Raw genomic sequence first — 21,185 nt, 5'->3', positions numbered from 1 at the left:
ATAAAAAGTAGGATTTCAGTGGTTTCATGTAATTTACCAAGCGAAATAAAACAAAACACGTAAGTCTAAACCTAATACATTAAGAAACTGATTACAGATGAAATCTCACCCTCAGAGATGTTCCAATAAGCTTCTTTCACAGACTGGACTTCTTCCTAGCCTGGGCCGAATCCTTTCCCCGGTACAATCCTTGTTAGTTCCAGCTCGGGTGGTAACTAGGGGATTTCTTCATGACTGGCAGCCCTCTTTGTTCTGTTCCATCCCCTTTTATATCTTTGGCACAAGGCGGGAATCCTTTGTCTCTCTCTGGGTTCCCACCCCCTCCTAAATAGAAAAGCACCAGATTAAAGTCGGATTCCAGTTCAAGTGACATGATCACATGTCACTGTGTGGCCATGGCTACACTCACACTTTACAGCACTGCAACTTTCGCGCTCACGGGTGTGAAAAAACACCCCCCTGAGCTCTGCAAGATACAGCGCTGTAATGCCTCAGTGTAATCAGGGCGGCTCCCAGCGCTGCACGCTACACCCGTAAAGGATGTGGTTTACATGCAGCGCTGGGAAATCTCTCTCCCAGCGCTGCCGCTCCGACTACACTCACACTTCAAAGCGCTGCCGCGGCAGCGCTCCCGCAGCGCTGCCGGGGCAGCGCTTTGAAATTCCAAATGTAGCTATACCCTAAGACCCCAGCCTTCATTCTTCCAGCGCTGGGCTGCACTTACCCACGCAGTTTTGCAAGTAAACAGAGCCATTCACAACCAATTGTCCTAGTTAATGGGAACCATCAAGATTCCAAGCCACCATTAATGGCCCACACTTTGCATAATTACAATAAGACTTCAGAGTAGTACTTCATATTTCTAGTTTTAGATACAAGAATGATACAGTCATACAAATAGGATGACCACACTCAGTAGATTATAAGCTTTGTAATGATACCTTACAAGAAACCTTTTGTATAAAGCATATTCCAGTTAAATCATATTCACACTCATAACACATTTTTATAAAGCATTATGGAGTGTAACGTCACAGTGATCTCCAAATTATCTGTGTAACCACGTTGGCGGATCCTCCGTACCCCACTGCACTGACAGCAGGGAAAATCCCAGAGTGCATTGCCCCATGCGTGGGTGTTTTGCATGCAGAGTTTCCTGCTAATGTGCTATGAGCTAATGACCCTGCTTTTTCCAGGGATGTAGGCAGTGTTGTTGTAGCCAGGTCAGTCCAAAGATATTAGTGAGACAAGATAGGTGAGGGAATATCTTTTTCAGGGCTTTGGAGCGGAGCCCGGAGCTGGAGCGCGGAGGAGCTCCAGAGCAGAGGAGCTGCAGGTTTTTGCCTGGAGCTGGAGCAGAGCTGGAGCACAGCTCCAAAGCCCTGATCTTTTTTATTTTATTTTATTATTTTTTTGACGAACTTCTGTCGGTGAGAGAGAGAGGCTTTTGAGCCACACAGAGCTCTACAAGTCTGGGCTCTCTGTGGCTTTAAAGCTTCTCTCTCTCACCAACAGAAGATGGTCCAATAAAATATATTCCCTCACCCACCTTTTCAAATGCACACTCAGTGGAGTTAGTTGGCACCAGGACTGGATTACTTGGCACCAGGTGTCTGAAGTTATGAAATTTGACACCCTAGTATCATTTATCAAATCTCTTCTCCATTGCTTCATAAACACTGCCCCACTGTGCAGAACTGAATACTGGGGCTGGCAGCAAGTGGAGGGATCCATACTATGGATTCAGAGGTGTGAGCCAAGATTTTCACGTCACACATTCTTGCTGCAGAGAGAGTGAAATAATAGTAAGGACTCTGCCATGGCAGAACAAACTTAAAAGTAAACTCAGAATCAACGGGCTGGCTGCATTCTAAGCAGCTATGTGCTCCTTACTGCATTGCCTATAATCATGTATGCTCACATGGTCACTGTATAGGGGAAGTCTACATGAGGGAGCTTGACTTCATTAGTTCTCCCTTCTTTTAAAGAGGAAGGACCGTCTAGTGATTGAGGAATTAGCTTGTGACTCCAGGTTGAATTCCCTGCTTTCCCATTGTCCTGTGTAATATTGGACAAGTCACTTAGGCTTTGTCTATACTACCAAGTTTTGTCGACAAAGGTGATGTCGACACTCAAAAATTGGTGTAATGAAAATTGGAATCACATGTTCACACTCACTCCCTCTGTCAACAGAGCACATCCACAGTTGGGGCACTGTCATTGACAGTTTGAGCAATGCACCTTCTATCGCTAGGTATTGAGGGAAGGCGAAGCAGGTCGTGGTACATCTTGGGACTGGGCTCTATGTCCCATGATGCATTGCTTTCTGTCCCAGCACTCCATGGACTTCCAGGTTTCTTTCATGGTATTTTTCAATGGCCCTTCTTTGCTATGCACCCAGCATCTATGTGAGAAGGAATGGATCCTGCACTGCTCTCCTATGCTCTATTAACTGTCATGAACACATCGCAGATGGCAGTGCAGTTAATCATGAAGTTCCTAACTAAAGAAGACTCCCAGGCGCCTGATATGCTGTGTGTTATGGATAGGAGCAACTTTAGATTGCTTTTGGCATTCACAGAACAGCTGCATAGGGTAGGCTGTCGCTTCTGGGCTTGGGGAAACAAGCAATGAACGGTGGGAGTGTATCGTCATGCAGGTGTGAGATGGTGAACAGTGGCTACAGAACTTTCGGATGCAGAAAGCCACCTTTCTGGAACTGTGTGCAAAGCTCGCCCCTGCACTGTGGCGCAAGGACAACAAAATGAGAGCCGGCCTATCAGTAGAGAAGCGTGTGGCAATTGCTGTGTGAAAACTGGTGACTCTAGACTGCTACTGGTTGGTTGCGAACCAATTTGGAGTGGAGAAGTTGACCGCTGGGGCTGCGTTAATGTAAAAATGCAAGGCAATAAATCACATCCTGTGACGAAGGACCTTGACTCTGGGAAACGTGCATGAAATAGTGAATGAATTTGCTTAAATGGGTTTCCCTAACTGTGTAGGAGCGATAGCTCAGACATTCCAGTTTTGCCACCAGACCACCTTGCGACTGAGTACATCAATAGGAAGGGGTACTTCTCCATGGTGTTACAGGCGTTTGTGGATCACCATGGGCATTTCACTGACATCAACACAGTGTGGTCTGGGAAGATGCATGACACATGCATGTTCAGGAACACTGACCTGTACAGAAAGTTGCAAGTGGAGACTTTTCTTTCCAAACCAGAAGATTACATGGGGAAATGTTGAAATGCCCACAGTGATCCTGGGAGACTTGGCGTACCCCTTACAGCCGTGGCTCATGAAACCTTACACGGGACACCTGGACAGCAGGAAGGAGTGGTTCAGCGACAGGCTGAGTAGTGCTGGATGACAGTTGAATGTGCCTTTGGCAGATTAAAGGCGTGCTGATGATGCCTTTGTGGCAGTTTAGACCATAATGAGGACAATATTCCCATGGTCACAGCTGCCTGCTGTACGTTGCATACTTTTTGTGAAGCTAAGGGTGAAAGATTTGCTCAGGGGTGGAGTGCTGAGGCAGACTTCTTGGCTGCTGATTTTAAGCAGCCAGATACCAGGGCTATCAGAGGAGCCCAGATTGGGCAATTTGAATCAGGGAGGCTTTGAGGCAACACTTTGAAAATGAGAACCAGTAATGTGTATATCTGTGAGTGGTGCTTCAATGTTACATTACATGTAGTTTTCCTAGGAAGCAAAGGTGATATTTCAGGCCTTACATTCCAATAAGCAAATGATTAAACTGCCTGTATGTGTATTGGTAGTGCCTGCTATCTCAATTTGTAGGAAATAAAATAAAGACAAGTTACCATTTGAAAACTTTGCTTGTATTGCAAAAGAAACAAAACACACACACACACACACACACATACACACACACACACAGGTGCCTGCTGGGAAAGGAGGAACCAGGAAAGGGCAGATTTTCACAGCTGTGTGTAGGTCTAGCCATCATTGTGAAAGTTGTCTGAGGGGGTGGAGTGAAGGGGAAACTGAGAAGTCTGGGGCAGTGGAAAAGAAAGTGTGGGCGGAGTCGGGAGGGGGCATAGAAAAGAGTTTTGAATGTGCTGCGGGGAGGGGGAGCACCAATCGGCTGAGTCTGCAGCATTATTAAGGACTTCAGCATCTGTGTTTGCTCCTCCATTACTTTAATCATCTGCTCAGTTGCGTCTTTAACAAACTCCTGACTCTCTTTTCTGTCCTGCTGTTCAGCTTCCCAGCACTCCTTGTGTTCCCTTTTCTCTGCATTGGAACAGAGCAATTCCTCCCAGAACATATCTTCTTTGCTCTGTCCTGGGTGCTTTTTTATCTGGCAGGGACATTCGGCCGGGGTCCATGGGTTGTTCCTGAAGGCCGCATCTGCCGAAGCACATGGGACAATGCAGAGAAGTGGGATTGTTAAATTCACACACAGCATTGAAATATTTCAGTTAAATACATCTTTTGCAACATAACAATCACTTTCTCACTAACCCTTGGCAAGCACACATTTCTGCGGGGTTGAGGGGGAAATGGTGCTGCACATGGGGGAGGAAAAGAGCACACACACTGCAAGGGTTATGGTGCAGCCAAGTAGGGAAAAAAATCTAAAATTCCCCACACTTTTCCACAGGTGGGGGGTCTTCTAGCAGACATCTCACTGCTAAAAGTAAACAGGGAAACGAGGGCACATCTACTCCATGCTTGTGGCTTCTGCCACGCTCCCTATGCTGTTCACCTGTGTGCCACTTTGGTCCCTGCACAAGTGATTGCCGAATGGTGTGGGAAAGTGTTCTACAGTGGGGGAAGGAACAAAGCTGCTCTCCCATGGAACCTTCAGCAGAGGCTTGCCAGTTACCTCCAGGGAACTTTCCTGGAGATCTCTCTGGAGGATTCCCGTGAGATCTTGGCATGCATCAACACCTTATTCTGCTGTACCAATTAGCTACACAGGGAAATGTCCAGCTCACAGAAACACAGCCAGCCTTCCACATTTCTATACCCTGAACTCACCTCCACACTACGCAAATCACAGCCACTTACCGGGCATCTCCTCTCCTGCTTCTTGCTCTCCAGAGAGCAACTTCTGAGACTAGCTAGACACCTCTGGAGTGGAGAACAGTTCCTGGCTGCATGCCTCACTGGGTGGCCCTGCTGGGAGCTCCATATTGTCATCTAACTCCATCTCTTCATCAATAACTTCATCCTCCAGGTGAGATCCTCTTTCCACCACCACCAGGCCTACTGAAGTATCCATGGGGCTCTTGGTGGTGAAGGTGAGGTCACCACTGAGAACACCAGCTCCTTATAGAACCAGCAGGTCTTAGGTGAAGCACCAAAGCAACGGTTTGCCTCCTTCACCTTATGGTACGCCTGCCTCAGCTCCTTTATCTTCACTCTGCACTGCAGCATGGCCCAATCATAGCCCTTTTCACACAAGCCTCGAGAAATGTGCTCCTAGGTATCCCAATTCCTATGACTCAAGCACAGCTGTGACTGCACAGCCTCCTCTGTCCATTTACTGATCAGATCATCCAATAGCTGCGCAGTGGTCCAAGCAGGAGAGCGTTTGCTGTGATAACCTGCGATCACCTGAGAAGATGTGATGAGACCTCTTGGAATTTCAAAAATTCCTGGGGCTTCTAAGAAGGAGGGCAGATGGTTGTTTACATGGCTGTAGGACAGTGAAGTTCAAACTGCTGACCATGATGGACATTGTGAGACATCTCAGGGCGGCCAATTAAAGCAATGAAATCAAGCGTAGTGTCTACACTGGCACTTTGAGAAAAATGTAGAGGAGAAGGATTTGTGTCTCTCCTCAGGGTGGTTGTATTTTATTGCATCACAGTGTGTACAATTGACTGTTTTGTCAACAAAACTTGGTAGTGCAGACAAGGCTTTAGTCTGCCTGCGCCTTAGTTCCTATCTGTTAAATGGGGACAGTGGTGCTCTACCTCACAGGAGTGTTGTGAGGATAAATACACTAATGGCGCTGAGGTGCCCTGCCCAGTTGCTATGACGACTCTGGGGGCTATAGAAGCACCTTAGCAGCTATCTCCTCTTCCAGGTTCCTGAAAATATTTTTTATTGCTGTGATTCCAAGTCCAATAACTGACTGTTTGAATATCACTGTGTGATAGCTAACTGCCAGCATTGGGGCACACCTAACACTGCATGTGGCTCCAGAATCTGCTGATAACTGTCTTGGGGAGTGGGATGATGTTGAGAGATCGGTGAATAATAAATAGAAGCACCTTCTGTAAGAGTTCTGTGGACTCAGTTCACCTAATGGTGTTTACCTGCTGAGCTTAAGAGTTACAACACAGTTTGGCTAGCTAGCGTGGATGAGGTGAAACTGGCTTGTGAAAGGAGCTTGATGTACACTAGAGAAATTCAGCTGGTTAAGGCCCTTAGAATATTTGTTAAGCATTGCGCCCACACAGAAATTCCCCTAACTGTCCACAGGTGGGTTACAAACGGTCTGAACTAATTTAGTGCCATCATGGACTCGGAAGCTGAAAGGATTCAACTAGCCCTACCGCAGTGCACTGGGGACCTTGGGGGATCGCCCAGATGCACTAACTGTGGGAATTGAGTGAGAATGATTAGGGAATTGATCAGGACATTAGTCTGTATGAAGGGAGGCATAACTTACATGGATTTAGCATGGTGAATGTGGATGCACTAAATAGCTTATGATTAAACTGGCATAATGCACTGGATTTGGTTCTCTAGTGTAGGCAAGAGCCCTGCTTTTTACCTAAGGGCTTTGAGTAGAGTTGGATAGCATGGCGTTAAAAACACCAGAGGCTGGACTACCTGAGCGCTCCCTGTCCAGGCTACCACTGCCACCATGACTGAGCTACACCAGTAGTAACAATGGGGAACTTTAGAGGGAAAAGGTAGTGTAACCACAGCAGGTTTGTTTTGTCTGTTAGCTGAGACTGACCTAAATTATCTGTCGCAAGGAGCTCTTTGCAAACACACAGTAGACCCTGAGCTCTGGCACTTCTAGTGAAGAGTGAAAAGCTTTTTATTATCTCTCTTTTCAGCTCAGTGGCTGGTGAAGTGGTTCCTGTGTATAAATAGTATAAAGTGCTCTGGGATCCTTTGGGATGAAAGGAGCTTTATTTCAGACACAATGATGAGGTTTGCACAGAAGAGCTTTCAGTAATCCACGCATGGAGTGCCCATCTCCAAACCTGCTCTGTCTGCAGCCCTGTATTTTGCACGATATACCACCTTCAGCTGTTTTGGAATCTGTTTTGAGGGACCTGTTGCTTTCCAAAGGATCAGGTTCTGGGAGCTGTGGCCTGTAGCCACCTGGCCTAGGGTTGCCAATCCTCAAGGATTGCCCTGGAGTTTTCACAAATGAAAGATGAGTCTTCAACTAAATCTTTAACTAAAGGTTATGTCATATGATGAGCTCTCCAGGAATACGTCCTGCCACGGCAGCCCCCGAGCTGGGGCTGGGAAGGAGAGGAGTATCTCCCTGATAGCCGCAGCCAGGGAAAGTCACCTCTTTCTCTGGCCGCTGCAGCCCTGCATGTCCCAATTTCCCCCCATTCCATCTACTTATCACACCACCCCCACTCACCTACCCTCTATTCTCCCCAAGACCACCACCTCACCTTACATATGCGTCTTCTCAGGGGCCAGGCACCTAATTAGTGGAGCCACGCCTGTGCGGCTCCACTAATTAGGTGAATGGCCCTTCATTCTATCATGTGTGGCCACCCAGGCGCACACCTTAGAGGGAACTATCCGCGGACCAGCTGAATGGAGCTCGTGGACCAGTGGTGGTCCATGGACCACAATTTGAGAACCTCTGCACTAGATCATGCTTCCATTAAAGAGGAGTCAGAAAGGAGGCAGGGGGAATTCAGCTCCATGTCCATTCTGTACGTCTACCCCTTGAGTAGCTTCCTTGTCTCATATAGTTCAAGGGTTTGATCACACTCATGCTTTTCACCAGCCCTAGAGGAATTGGTGGCTTGACTTTCAAGTGTGTTCTAACTGGTTGAAATGAAAAACGCATTTTGCATCCTGGAGACGATTATCCTCTTGCAAGGGGAAAGAGCACAGGGGCAGCACCATGCTGAGCTTCAACAAAGGGTAGAACACAGCTGAAGTTCCTGAAGATGTCGGCCCAGTATGTCATAAAGGGACAGGACTGGACATTTGGCTCATGAGTTGCTGCACTGTCTGAGCCTCAGTCAAGAGTCCGTGAGCTATTAGAACTAGTGAGTGCAGACAGCCAGGGGAAAGATCTGGTGGAGACCTGTGTATACATGTAATGACTCTGAATCTAGCTGAGCTAGACCGAAAGGCTGGTCCTAGCAAATCAGAGCCCTTGTCTGGAGTGCTGGGCATTGAGGTCGGCAGCTTTACATCAGGGAGGAGGAGAAAGCAGGCAGTGGTGCTCTGTCAGTCAGTGTCAGTCTGCTGGTGTATAGAGCGTCTGGAGAAGAGTTTGGCAATCTTTTTCATTTTTTTTTTTAAATTTTATTTATTTTAACATTGGTAATGTTGCCCTTTGTTTTTAAATGGCTCTCCTAGGAACACAGACAGAAGAGTTAGGAAGGTTCCTCCTAGCTCACCCAGCCCAGCTCCCTGACAATGCAGGATTATTTTCTAGCTTAGTTTATATTCCAGTACTTTTTTCCAGGCGAGTTGCGAGTGTCTCAGATGTTGGGACTGCTCTCACTTCTCTTGGGAGACTGTTCCACGATCTAAGACTTCGTCTATATTATCGATTACTTCGGTATAGCTCATGTTGCTCTTCACACCCCTGAGCAACACAAGTTATATCGACCTAAGCACTGGTGTGGATAGTGCCAGGTTGGTGGGAAAGCTTCTTCCACCGACATAGCTACCACCTCTTGCAGAGGCAGCAGTTGCTAAGCTGACATGTCTCCCATCAGCTTAGGTTGCCCTGCTGTAGCTCTTGTGGTGGAGACAGCTGGACTGCTGTAGTGTAGATATGGTCTAGTAGACTGTTCGCTGTCAGGAAGTTAACTCTGCCCCTTCCAGGGTTTTGGGTTTGTTTTTTTTGGCAGGGATTGGGAGGAAGAAGAAGAATAACGGATGTTGGAGGTACATGAGATTTTATCCCTCATACTTCCTGTGTACCAGTTTATCCCTTATACTTCCTGTGGGTCCTATTCAAACTCCTAATAACTTCAAGGGGCGTCTGCCTGAGTAAAAACTGGATGAGAACCTGGGGTTTTGGCCTTTTGGTAATACTTAACCCTTTTCTTCCAGGTGTTTAGCAAACACCAATCCTTATAACATCCGAGCAAGGCAGGTTAGTATTAATGAAAACCAAGAGTTGAAGTGACTTGCCCCAAGCTACAAAGTGAGTTAATGTCACAGCCAGGAGTAGAATGCTGGGGGTCCTGATCCTGTGCTCAAACTGCTGGATCACACCACCTTTGCAGGGGATAAATCAATGCCAAAGCCCCATCCTCATGCCCAGCAGCATTGCCAGCAGGGGCAGAGATTTCAGGAGAGAGAAAAACTCCTGCATGTGGAATCCTCAGTGTTTCTGCATTGCCCAGCATTATGAGAAAAATCTCAGACTCACTTGTCTCCTATTGTTCTGCAACTAGGAGTGTGACTTTAAAGACAACAGAAGTAAAGGGTGTTCTATTCTGGGATGGGGAAGGAAAGCAGTGGGAGTAGAGACTAGTCAGCTCAGCCGTTAACACTATACTTCTGTTCTCCTTTAACTCCCTGAACCCCAGGCAATATTTTTGTTTGAGGGGGATTTGTGCCAACTGCTTACAAGTAGGAATTCCAGTTCCCCAACTGTTTCTCCATAAGCAGCTAAAGGGCAAGGCAGGGCATGGGGTGGGGTGGGGTGGAGTTGTGGGGAAGAAACTCTTACTGGGAGGATACATTAATATTAGCTTTTGAGAGAGGGAGACTGATCATGGGAGGATGGGGATTTTTTTATTCTGTTTTGTACGGCATCTAGCACGATGGGGTCCTGGTCTGCAATATAAATAAGTGGCTTTCGGTGAATTCCTGCCTCCTGCTCACCTTTCATGTCCTGCGGTTTGTGACTCAGGATTCTCAAGCCTTGCCAAATGCAGCTTATCGAGAGCCTCGGGGCTGCACCTGATTTGGGCTGTAATTAATTGTAGCCATTCTTAGTCTTTCTGTAAAGATGCACCCCATGGAGACTTCAAGTCCCCCCATGCGCTGCTCTTTCTGGAGAACAGGCAAGTTGTTTAAACTCCTCCTTATTTCCTCCCCTTCCAAAAAAAAAAAAGAAAGAAAAGTTGGAGCTGGCTGCCCATTTGAATTCACAGCGAAAGTCCTGTAGGGTTTCATAGCGAAGACTCCAGGAGAGGTCTGCAGAAATGTAATAGTGTTGTACAGAAATTTATTCTCAAAAGCCTGTAATATTTAATGGAGAATTAGATCCTTTCTGGAGGGCCTGTCAGTTCACAATTGGGGGAAGAGGCCTTAGGCAGGGTGGGGAGGCAGTGGCTGGTAAATCACAGTGGTGAGCTATGTCCAGGCAGTACAGCTTGGGCTTATGTCAGGATTGAGAGGCCTTTCCAGCTGAGAGAGGGACTGTGGTGCTGAGCGTGATATAAAAACCTAGACAGACAGGGGAAGTCTGACCGGAGCCAGACCTGGATCAGCAGTTCTACTGGGCTGCCATTAGCCTGCTAATAAGATCACTCATTGGTAACTAGCGCTTGGACAGAGACTTGCTTGGCACATAGGCCCCAATTCTTGGTCCCCCAACTCCTGTGCTTGGGACAGAGCTGGGGCTGAGAAGAGGTGACTTTAAACCACTGTTGTGCTCTGCATGTTTTGGAGCAGCCGGGGGCCCTTCCTGGCTCCAGGTGTCCGCCTCAGAACTGTTCTATCTGTGTTACTTTCTGGAGCTCCTTATGAGCTGCGGCAATTGGTGAATAACTGTAGATCTGTGTGTTCTGGCCATGTGCCCCATTCCCACCCATGCTTTCCCACTTCCGCCCACTCCATACTCCTGGCCCAATTCTGACATGCCCTCTGTGCCATGGGCTGGAAGCAGAGCTGGCTTGGAGTTCTTATGCCAGCTCTACACTGGCTGGGGTGTCTTCCTGTGCATGGCATATTCTCCATGGGCTTTCTCAGGGAACCATTTCCACCCCTTTTTAGGCTCCTTTGTGTTGCCAGAGTGCACCTATGCTGTGGTTTAGGCAGCCTTGACCGAAACAATAGCTGGGTTTACGTAATGTTACAGACATGTGAATATAAACCCAGTGACTGCTGCCCCTTTCTGGCAGCTTCCAGCACTAGAGGCCTACCATCGTATCTCCCAGAGCTGCAACAGGGGCCTCCCTCTTTTCCTCCTCCCAACACACACGCATGTAGCATGGTTTGTGAGCGGACACTGATGTTACAGAATGAAGGCTTGGTGGAAAGACAAGCTATTAGCTCTTTCATATAGGGAAAGGGAATAATTTTTTGCTGAGGGCTGTCTTCCTTCTTTTTCAGTTGTTCTCTTTCCTGTATCCCATTGAAGACAAGAGCAGGAGAAGGAGGAAGACGTCCCTGTGGAGAACTAAGAGGTCTCATTTGTGCTCCAACTTTTACTCACTCTGAGAGGTCAGTGGTAGCCATGTTTGTTCCCCCTTGAACGTCTGCTTTAGACAGATAATAGCATTTTGCATTTATGCGTTGCAGAGCACTTCACAAGCAGCTGGCGGGAAGGCTGTATTTAATGGTTCAGAGCTGTTTTCTGTGCCATAAGGCACCCAAGGGCAGAGGTGATAAGCAGCAGGATACATTTTTTTAAATAAATCCTAGCTGGTAGATCAGGAAGTGCTGGTGAGATTTTCATTTGGCATAGAGAGGTTAAGGGCTGGATTTTCAGAAGTGCTGAACACCTGTAATTGCCCTTCGGCCTCTCGGAAAATTAGGCCTTAAGTGATTTATCCAAGCACAGCAAGTGGTTGGCAAAACCAGAACTAGAACTTAGTCTCAACTGAGGACTAGACTCTCCTATCTTCTGCATTACGTATGTGGGTGAAGATGGGCTATGAAGTCCACTATGGACCTTACAGTACAGCTGCACTGCATCTGTCCAGCACTTAGCTACTGTGACCATCGTTGCCACCAAAAAGTTGAACAGCTACATACGCTTATTTTCTGTCTGACTTGTGTAAACTGGGGAGACAATAAAGACACATCATTGGGCACACCCTGGACATGAATATCCTCCAGTTGCTATTCATTAAGTGTTGCCTTTTATGGCCTGGGAGTTATTTAATTTACGTAGGTTAAGAAACAATGCCTTACCTTCCCATCCATTAGACATAGCTTCAGGGCAGGTTATGCAGAAAAGTCTTCAGAACTGGCTTGCTTTCTTTGCTGTCTAATTGACTCCTGTTACTGGGCAAGTATAGGCAGATAGACACTTTGTGTGTGTGACTAAACAAGTGCCTATAACCTGTTTGAATGTGGGTGCATGTATTTTCATAGCCTTGGCCTGTGCACATACATAGATCAGCCAACAAAATCCAGTTGGGCTGAGGTGGGACCCTGTAACCAGACCTTGAGATGCAGATGCCTCAACATAGGGTAATGGATGCTACAGTACTATGTTTAGGGCTGGATTTTCAAGTGCCACAGTTGGGGTTATTTTGAAAAGTGCTCTGCTCCCACTGTGTTACTTACGGCCATATTGTTGGAGGAGCTCAGCACCCAGCATGCCAAGCGCTATTGAAAACCAGGCACCAAAGGATCATTTTAATGCTCCACATTGCTCCAGGGCTTTCCCAGCGATGATGCACTTAAACATCATGGAAGGTATGGATGCTCACCGCTGCTCAGGATCAGCTTCTTAACTGCTTGGGCAAGAGGTTCAATTCAGATGTATCTTTCCTTTGTCTGTTTCCCTGAAGATGGGTATTGCTTCCCACAGGGCAGCCTGGAATAGCTTCTTGCAGAGAGTTAGTCTACTCTGTGGGATACAAGGAAAATAAAATGCATTACACACAAAAGGGAAGGTCCAGAAACAACCACGTGTTTCCATGAATAGTTTCCTTAGCTAGTCACCAAGCATGCAGGAGCAGCCTGTACTGGCTAGGAGGGATAGATCAAACGAAAGACAGCAGTGATTGCTCTATGATTCACTGGCTACCACCCTTCCATGAATCATTGTGCTGCATAAACCTGCAGCTGTTCTCTGCGTGTTCTTTGAAAATAAACAGAGAGGAGGACCTCTTGTGTGCTTTTACTGCTCCTCTTGTCAAAACGGTTGAGCTTAGTTCTGTGAGATCCTCTGAAAAGTCCTTACCTAAGGCTTGATAAAAACCTGTGTGTCTGAGAGGGAAATTCCCAGGAGGCCTTGGGCAGTGGCAGAGGTTTTGGTGTAGAGGGTTTGTAGTGACTCTAAATCAACCCTGGGTGAGGCAGAGTCTAAGTTGAATGTCCACTTCCCTCCCCGCCCCCGCCCCCCTCATACGCACAACAAGATTCTGGCAAGTCTGACATCTCCCACTTTAAATACACGGGACCCTTGGGAGGTGTCAATCAGCAGGGGATCTGGCCCAGGGCAGGGAGAGCGAAATACTGAAAAGGCAACCCAGCAACAGTAACAGGCTGTACCTTTTGCAGTTTGGCAGTGAAGATGCCATCAAAGAGCCCCTGCGCCGCCTCCCTGCCCTTGTTTTTTGTTTTTTTTTTTTGGTTTGTTTTTTTAATGGAAAAGTGCAATCATCTAGTTAGATTGGGTGAAGTGAAAATCTGATCCCATGGAGCTCGGAGGACGTGGGCGCATTGTTCGAGATACACCGCATATCCTCAGCAGGTGCCAATCAGCCAAGGGAACTGTACTGATTTACACCCACTGAGGATCTGGCTCACAGTGATAACTTGCCAGTATTCAATAATGACAAAAATCAAAGTCTCCTATCCAGATCTCATTATTTATTATGGTGTTGTTAGGTAATAAAGCAAGTCCTCACTCACCTCTCCAACACCCAAGCTCGTGCGGAGTTGGAATTTTGGGCACACAATTCTGTCAGAGACCAGACACTAATGCGTTGATCAACGGGCTCACACTACCCCAAAAGCTTTAGAATAAGTGTGGCGCCTTTATTAGGGGTGAGCATCAATATTTATACACAGAAGTAAACAGAGTGATTAATAAAAGATAATGGTCATGCATAATCAATCAAGATTTTACAGGAAGAGCAAGTTTAACAAGTAAATGCATAGAGATAAAGGCTAATGGCTACTTGAGGAAGGGGGTGTCATGAGTAGTTTGCAGGTCAGTGCTTTGTTCAAAAAAAGGTTCAGAAAGGATTATGCAGAGACGGCCAGTCTGGGTGTTTTTTGGCTCCAAAGTTCACCAAAAGTTTAGACCCAACATTCCTCCATTTGTAGCTTTGAGATAACTATTAATCAAAAAGCTACACCCTATTTCAAGATCTCAAGGGCCGCTTGGCAATTTCAGCCTGGGCCAATTCGAAGAGAGTAAGGCTTTTAGCTGAAGTGGGAAAAGAATAAACTGACTTACATGAGTTTATGAGGGAGGGGACACACTGAATACAGCAACACAGTATTATAAGGACTACCATGGCCCCAACAACACCCACCAAGAGGTTTTTAACCCACCCAAATCCGGGCAGCCAATTTCATAAGGCTCCCCACCAATCATAAGGTGGCTGGCCAGAGGAGTAGTTTTTAGCCATTTCCCTTAGGTGTTTGGTACGTTGAAAAGTGTCAGAGTAGGTGTCATTTACAAAAACACAGCATTCTTCATTTATGAGGGCGCAAGTTCCTCCCTGGGCTGCTAACATCATATCTAAAGCCATTCTGTTTTGCAAAGCCAACTGGCGCAGCTGGGACATTTCCCCGGCCTGGTTCTCAAATAGGGTTGCAGTTTCATTGGTCAAAGATTCTAATAGTCCCTGTAGACGGATGATGGCACCCTTCAAGCTAGTGTGACCAGCCCACCGCTGCCAGGACAAACCATCACGGAGATTAATATCTCTGTCAGTTTCACGGATGTTACGAACGTGGGGAAAATGAGGGGGAGTGAGGGAGATCCGAGAAGGCGGTGCTAGCCATGCCAAATAACATGACCCTGCCCAATCAGGGGAGAGAAAATAATAAGCCTTGGGCCCGCACACCCAGTATGTTCCATATAATGCGTTTTGGGTATTCCATTTCTCAAAGTAGGAGGTAACCCACCACCCGTTGTACCACTGTTCCCCTGGTAACGCAGAGGGGTCGTTGTGTGAACTGCAGAGGCACAATTTGGTAGTGTTGTCCTCAAAGGGCAGTGTAGTACTGCTTGAGCAGTTGTAGAAGGCAATTGTGTATCCTTTAACAATTAGTTGGACACCCTCGAGATCTGAGCAGGGCTTTTTAAAAACTGACTCTGAAAACCTGCCCCTCCATGAAAAAGTTGAAAAGGTTGGATCGGGGTGAGGGATCCACATATGGGATAAGTGGGATGCGCAAGGCTTGAAGCCAAGATTTTTACTAAAGGCGGTGCCATTAAAATATATGTTGCATTTACTTGTTCCCACAAAAGTTGACCCTTTTTCTTTAACAAAACACAGTGATCCTGTTTGATTGGTTACCCTGAGATATTTGTTAATTGGCACTTCTGTTTTGTCCCATGTAAGATTGGGTTGGACTGGATTTTTTATTCTAGTCGGTGGCATCCAAGTCATATTAGCAGTGGTTAGGGGAATGGGTGTGAAGGGGAGTCCCTGTGCTGCATTTACTGGAAATTGAGTACATACCCAGCAATCACTTCTATTTCCTAAAATACGAGTTTTAACCTCGTGGGAATATCTAATAAAAGCATTATCTTCATAAGCAGAAAATAAACTGAAAAAGCATAAAAAACATACAGTTGTCAGAATAAAGGGTCCTCTCATTTTTTCCGAGTTAATTTAAGTCTAATGTCTGAGAGAGGTAAGCTGGTCCACTGGTCGAAGGCAGTGTCCTCAGTGGTGACAAGAGCTGCTGGTCCGTCACTGTGGTCCACTACGGCTGGCTTGACGTGGGAGTGGTGGATCCAAGATTTGCGTCCTTCCAGGAACACTGCAGTCTGGGTTGTCAAAAGAACCTGGTGGGGTCCAGTAAACCTTGGCTGGAGGGTGTCGTCACGAACGAACTTTTTGGCCCAGACGAAGTCCCCTGGTTGGAATGGGTGGATTTGTTCCTCCAGCGGCACGGTCTGGGAAAACTGCGAGGCTTTCCAAAGGGTACGGAGGCGAGCCTGTAGGGAGAGAAACTGACACGCAGTCATATGATCCCCTCCCAATAGTGAAACATCAGCACGTGGTAGCGCCCCGCCTTTGAAAGGGGGGTGTCCATAGAGCAGTTCAAAGGGGGATAATCCCAATGCGCGGGTTGGGCGAGTACGAAGGTGAAACAGGACCAAGGGAAGTACCTGAGGCCACTTTAATCCTGTTTCCTGACAGTATTTAGCCAATGTAAACTTAAGTTCCCTATTCATACGCTCAACTTTCCCGCTAGACTGGGGGTGGTAGGGTGTATGAAAGGAGTGTGAAATGCCCAGTCCTTGTTCTAAACGGCCAAGGACATGACCAGTAAAGTGAGGTCCGCGATCTGAGTCGAGCACAAGAGGGATGCCAAAACGGGGTACAATATCTCTAAGGAGAATCTTCGCCACTGTGGCAGCAGTACAATTAGCAGTAGGAAAAGCTTCGACCCAGGAAGTCAGAGGGAAAACCAAAACAAGGAGGTGCTTTTTCCCAAAAGCCTTTGGCATATCTGCAAAATCAATTTGAAGATGTTGAAATGGAGCAGCAGGCGGAGGTCTTCCACCCTTAATTTTGTTAAGAGGTGGAGCAGGTCCATTACGCTGACATGTGCTGCATGCTTTCACTATTGATAGGCAATAGGGTTGAATGCCTGGAGCATACCAAAAGCGAGCGATAGTGTCCACGAGGGCGTGCGTGCCGTAGTGACCCCCTTTATCATGGTGCCAGCGAACTGCCACGGGGTATGTGGAGCGAGGGAGGCAGGCTCGGCCATCTGGCATAAGCCAGGTCCCTTTGACCAGAGTGGCCCCGAGGCTTTCCCATGATTTTAGTTCAGCAGCGGGTACTGGTACGGGGTGCGGTGGAGTAAAGGAGGAGGTTGCAATAGCCAATGTGGGCATGGCTAAAGGTAAGGTGGCAGCCTTCTTGGCGGAGGCGTCAGCCAGGGCATTCCCACGGGTAACGGGGCTGCTATCTTTAGTATGGGCCCGGCAGTGAACTACAGCCAGGACAGAGGGTTTTTGGAGGGCGTCCAAAAGCTTGTGGATGAGGGGGAGGTGCTGAATGGGTTTACCGGCAGCTGTCTGGAAACCTCGAAACTTTCAGAGGTGGATATGACAATGCACAACTCCAAAAGCATATTTGCTATCAGTAAAAATGGTAACGGTCTTACCAGCGGCCAACTGGCAAGCTCGGGCCAGGGCATAGAGTTCAGCGGCTTGGGCTCCCCAGTTGCCTGGCAGTGAGGCGGCCTCTTGAATGTCCCATTCAGAGGTGACAGCATAACCAGTGAAACGCTTGCCATCAACATAGAAGGAGCTTCCGTCCGAGAAGAGGATGCAATCGGGGTTGTCCAGTGGCACGTCAAACAGGTTGTCTCTTATCTGTAAGATGCTGTAAACTACTTCCACACAGTCGTGCTGGTCCTGGGGGACTGGCAGGTCAGGAAGCAAGGTAGCTGGATTAAGGGGTCCACACCTTTCAAAAATTAGGTTAGTGTCTTCTAAGAGTTCGGCCTCTAGCTGTTGCTGACGATGGGCCGAAAAGACTTGGGTTGTGCCCCTACGCAGAAGGGCTGACAAGGCATGAGAGGTCCAAACCGTGGTAAAATGACCCAGGGTTAGGCTCTTTGCCTTTGTGATCAGCAGGGCAGCTGCTGCCAGAGTCCGGGTGCAGGATGGGGTTCCCTGAGCGACAGGGTCGATTTGCTGAGAGTAAAAAGCAAGCGGGAAATGGTGGGGCCCGCTCAGCTGCGTAAGGACACCACTAGCAATTCCGCCCCTCTCGTGGACAAAAAGGTGAAAGGGTTTGCTGTAATTGGGGGGGCGGAGAGACATGGAGGAGGCCACACTGTCCTTGAGTAACTGAAAGGCTTGAATAGTGTCCGGGGACCACTGCAAAGGGTTAGGAGCAAGGTTAGCAGTGAGTCGGTGGAGCGGTTTGCTTAACTCCCCGCAGGACGGCAACCAGGGGCGACAGAAGCCAATTAATCCTAAGAAACCTCGAAGTTGTTTCTTGGTGTTCGGTAGAGGGCAGTTTTGAATAGTCTTTATGCGGGCTGGGTCCATCTGTCTTCCTTCTGGGGTTAACAGGAAGCCCAGATATCGGACCTTCTGTGAGACCCACTGAATCTTTTTAGGGTCTACCTTGTGGCCTCTGGTGTGTAGGTATAATAAAAGTGCCTTACCATCGATGCGGAGGGCAGCTTCTTCGCGATTACCTAATAGGATGTCATCTACGTATAGGACCAATGTGGATCCCTGCGGACTGGTGAAACCTTCCAAGTCGTGGCGGAGGCACTGGCTGAAAATCGTGGGGCTGGCTCTGTAGCCTTGAGGAAGTCGTTGCCAGACATAACTTTGTCCCTCCCAGGTGAAACCAAAGAGATACTGAGAGTCTGGGTGCACAGGAATGCTGAAAAAAGCTGATTTTAAGTCAATAACAGTGAACCACTCAGCATCCCAGGGGATTTGGCTGATGATAGTAGCTGGGTCAGGAACTACTGCATGAAGAGGGACCACATACTGATTAACAACTCGTAGATCCTGTACAAAGCGCCAACGAACAGGGTCTCCGTCCTTTTTAGGAGGCTTTTTGACAGGCAGTATAGGGGTGTTACAGGGAGTGCGCTGAGGGCGGACTAGCTTTTGTGCAATGAATCCCTCAATAATGGGGCGGATGCCCTCCCGGGCTTCCAGAGACAGGGGGTATTGAGGGACTGACGGGGGGGTTAAGGAAGGCTTCACCTGAATCCTTACGAGTTCTGCCGAAAGGAGCAGGCCAACATCAGTGTCAGAAATTCCCCAGAGGGTTGAAGGCAAGTCAGTGAGGTCAGGGGAGAGAGAGAGAGGTGTTTCCCAATTACCCTGAGTAGGGGCCGAATCGCCTAACACTGTCATCAATAATCCTACCCCTTCAGGAGTGCAGGTTAAAGTAGCCTCAAGCTTACAGAGTAAATCCCGGCCCATTAAAGGGATCGGACAAGCTGGGGAAAAAAGAAAACGGTGAGGAAAACATTTATCAGCATAAATAACATTCAAAGGCAAAGTGAGTCCCAGAGACTGTGGGTTGCCCTCCACCCCAGTCGCAGTTTTAACCTCAGAGGATAGCCAGGAAGAGGGGGCATGATTTAAAAGAGAGAAAGTAGCCCCAGTATCAATGAGGAAAGAGACAGGCAGTCCCTGGACTGAAAGGGTTAAACGAGGCTCTTTGCTGGGAGGGGAGAAAGTGAGAAAGGAGCCGGCTAAAGACATTAAGGAAATAAGACCATCACATTGTTTGCCTTCGCCCCCGGGGTACCGTCATTGAGGAGGCTGAGTTTGCTGCGGCTGCTGCTGTTTCCCGTAGTTGATCCAGGCCTGGGGGATGGGCTGAGCTGGTGGTGCAGGGGTGTATTCTTCACTTGTATAAGCATCTGCGGATGCAACCAGACCCTCTGGGCGTCCCCAGGGGCATTCACGTTTAAAGTGACCAGGCTGTCCGCACTGAAAACAATTTCCTGATGGCTGGGGTCGCCAGGACCCTCTTCCCCGGGCATCCTGGAATCCCCTGCCACGGCCACGGCCTTTGCCTCGAACACCACCGTGAAAAGCTAAAGCCATCAGCTTATATTCTTCCTTTTTCTCTTTCTTTTTACTACTTTCCCTTTCTTTCTCCCAGGCAAAATCAGCTACTTCCAACACTGAAGTGACTGACTCACCTCCCCAACCAGGGCGAAACTTTAAGAAGTAATCCCTTACAGGGGGCACCGACTGATTCACAAAAAATGAAATAAGAGTAGGGTGGTCTGCTTCTCTCTCAGGATCCATCTGAGTGAACATTCGGGCCCCCTCCAATAGCCTCGACCAGAACTTTCTGGGCGGCTCATCAGATTCCTGCCGAATCTGCATGAACTTAGCCTGATTAGGCGAGCGGCGAGCCATTTCCTTGAGTCTCTCTAACAATCGCTCTCTATCTGTTCGCAGCTGAGTCAGCCTTAGCTGAGTCCAGTCTAGGGGATTCCAGCCAGCGGCCAGATCCCGCCTATCCATCCAAGTAAGATTAGCTGCATTGCTATCTCCCCATGTCCTTTCTGCCATCCACAATCTACTACGTTCTTCTCCGGTCAAAACTCTACTTAACAACTGATCCACATCCGTATAAGTAGGATTATAACTTAAAAACAATCTTTCTAGAAGTTCTATGATCTTTCGGGGATTTTCCCCAAAAGACCCTGACAACTGTCCCCACTCTTTCAAATCCCATTCTAGCCATCCTTTATATTCCACAATACTAGCATGTTGCAATCGTCCATCATTGCCCATATAAGGTTGATCGTGCACCTGTAAAGGCATCTCTCTAACTATACTTTTATTATTCGCAAGAGATTTGACGGAGACATCCTCTGGGCTATCCTCAGGGGGGGGGCATGCACCCTGCTGTACCTGCTTGGACCTAAGCCTAGTAACTACTCCTCCCGAGGTTTGCCCCTCCAATTCCTCCTCATCCTTCTGCACAAATTCCAATCTGGGATCCTGCAGATTCCCCTCTGCTACAAGGAGAGAGTCCCCCTGCGGAGGAATAGGGGCAGGTGCAGAGGGGACCAGCTGACGAGTCAAAACACGCCGTGGTCTACACCCTTCATCGAAATAACCTGGAGGGGGTTCACTCTCGGGAGAGTACCTGACTGCCATAATTTTTAAAGATTTCCACAGCTCTGCTGCTGTGTCCCAACAAAACCAGTAACATAACTGTCCCGGATGGTCTTTTTCGATCTGGCTCTTTACTCCTCTTAAGGCAGCCTGCTCGAAAGAGCCATACGAAGGCCACCTCATTTCCGAGTCGGCCAATACCGCGGTATACCCAGTCCAATTCCTTACACATAGTGTGTACAACTTCTTCCTAGACATTCCTGTCTGTACTGGGAGTTTCCCTTCGTTCCATAACTTATTTACA

The 21,185-nt window shown here is 47.8% G+C and overlaps 1 protein-coding gene across 2 annotated transcripts in view; it reads left to right on the top strand.

Moving 5' to 3' along the window:
- CD151 (CD151 molecule (Raph blood group)) overlaps window positions 1–21,185 on the top strand; it is a 67,354-nt gene that overhangs the window by 12,300 nt on the left and 33,869 nt on the right. The window contains exon 2 of one of the 2 annotated variants that reach the window (XM_030560661.1): window positions 11,497–11,607. The exons of the other annotated variant lie outside the window; for it this stretch is intronic. The gene's annotated coding sequence lies outside the window, so the exon portion shown is untranslated. The remainder of the gene's footprint in view (window positions 1–11,496; window positions 11,608–21,185) is intronic. 2 annotated transcript variants of the gene reach the window in all.

The sequence above is a fragment of the Gopherus evgoodei genome, chromosome 4, assembly GCF_007399415.2.
Source record: "Gopherus evgoodei ecotype Sinaloan lineage chromosome 4, rGopEvg1_v1.p, whole genome shotgun sequence".
NCBI classification, from domain to species: domain Eukaryota; kingdom Metazoa; phylum Chordata; order Testudines; family Testudinidae; genus Gopherus; species Gopherus evgoodei.
Note: the sequence above shows the minus strand (reverse complement) of the source record. Positions and strands in the feature narration are given on the sequence as shown.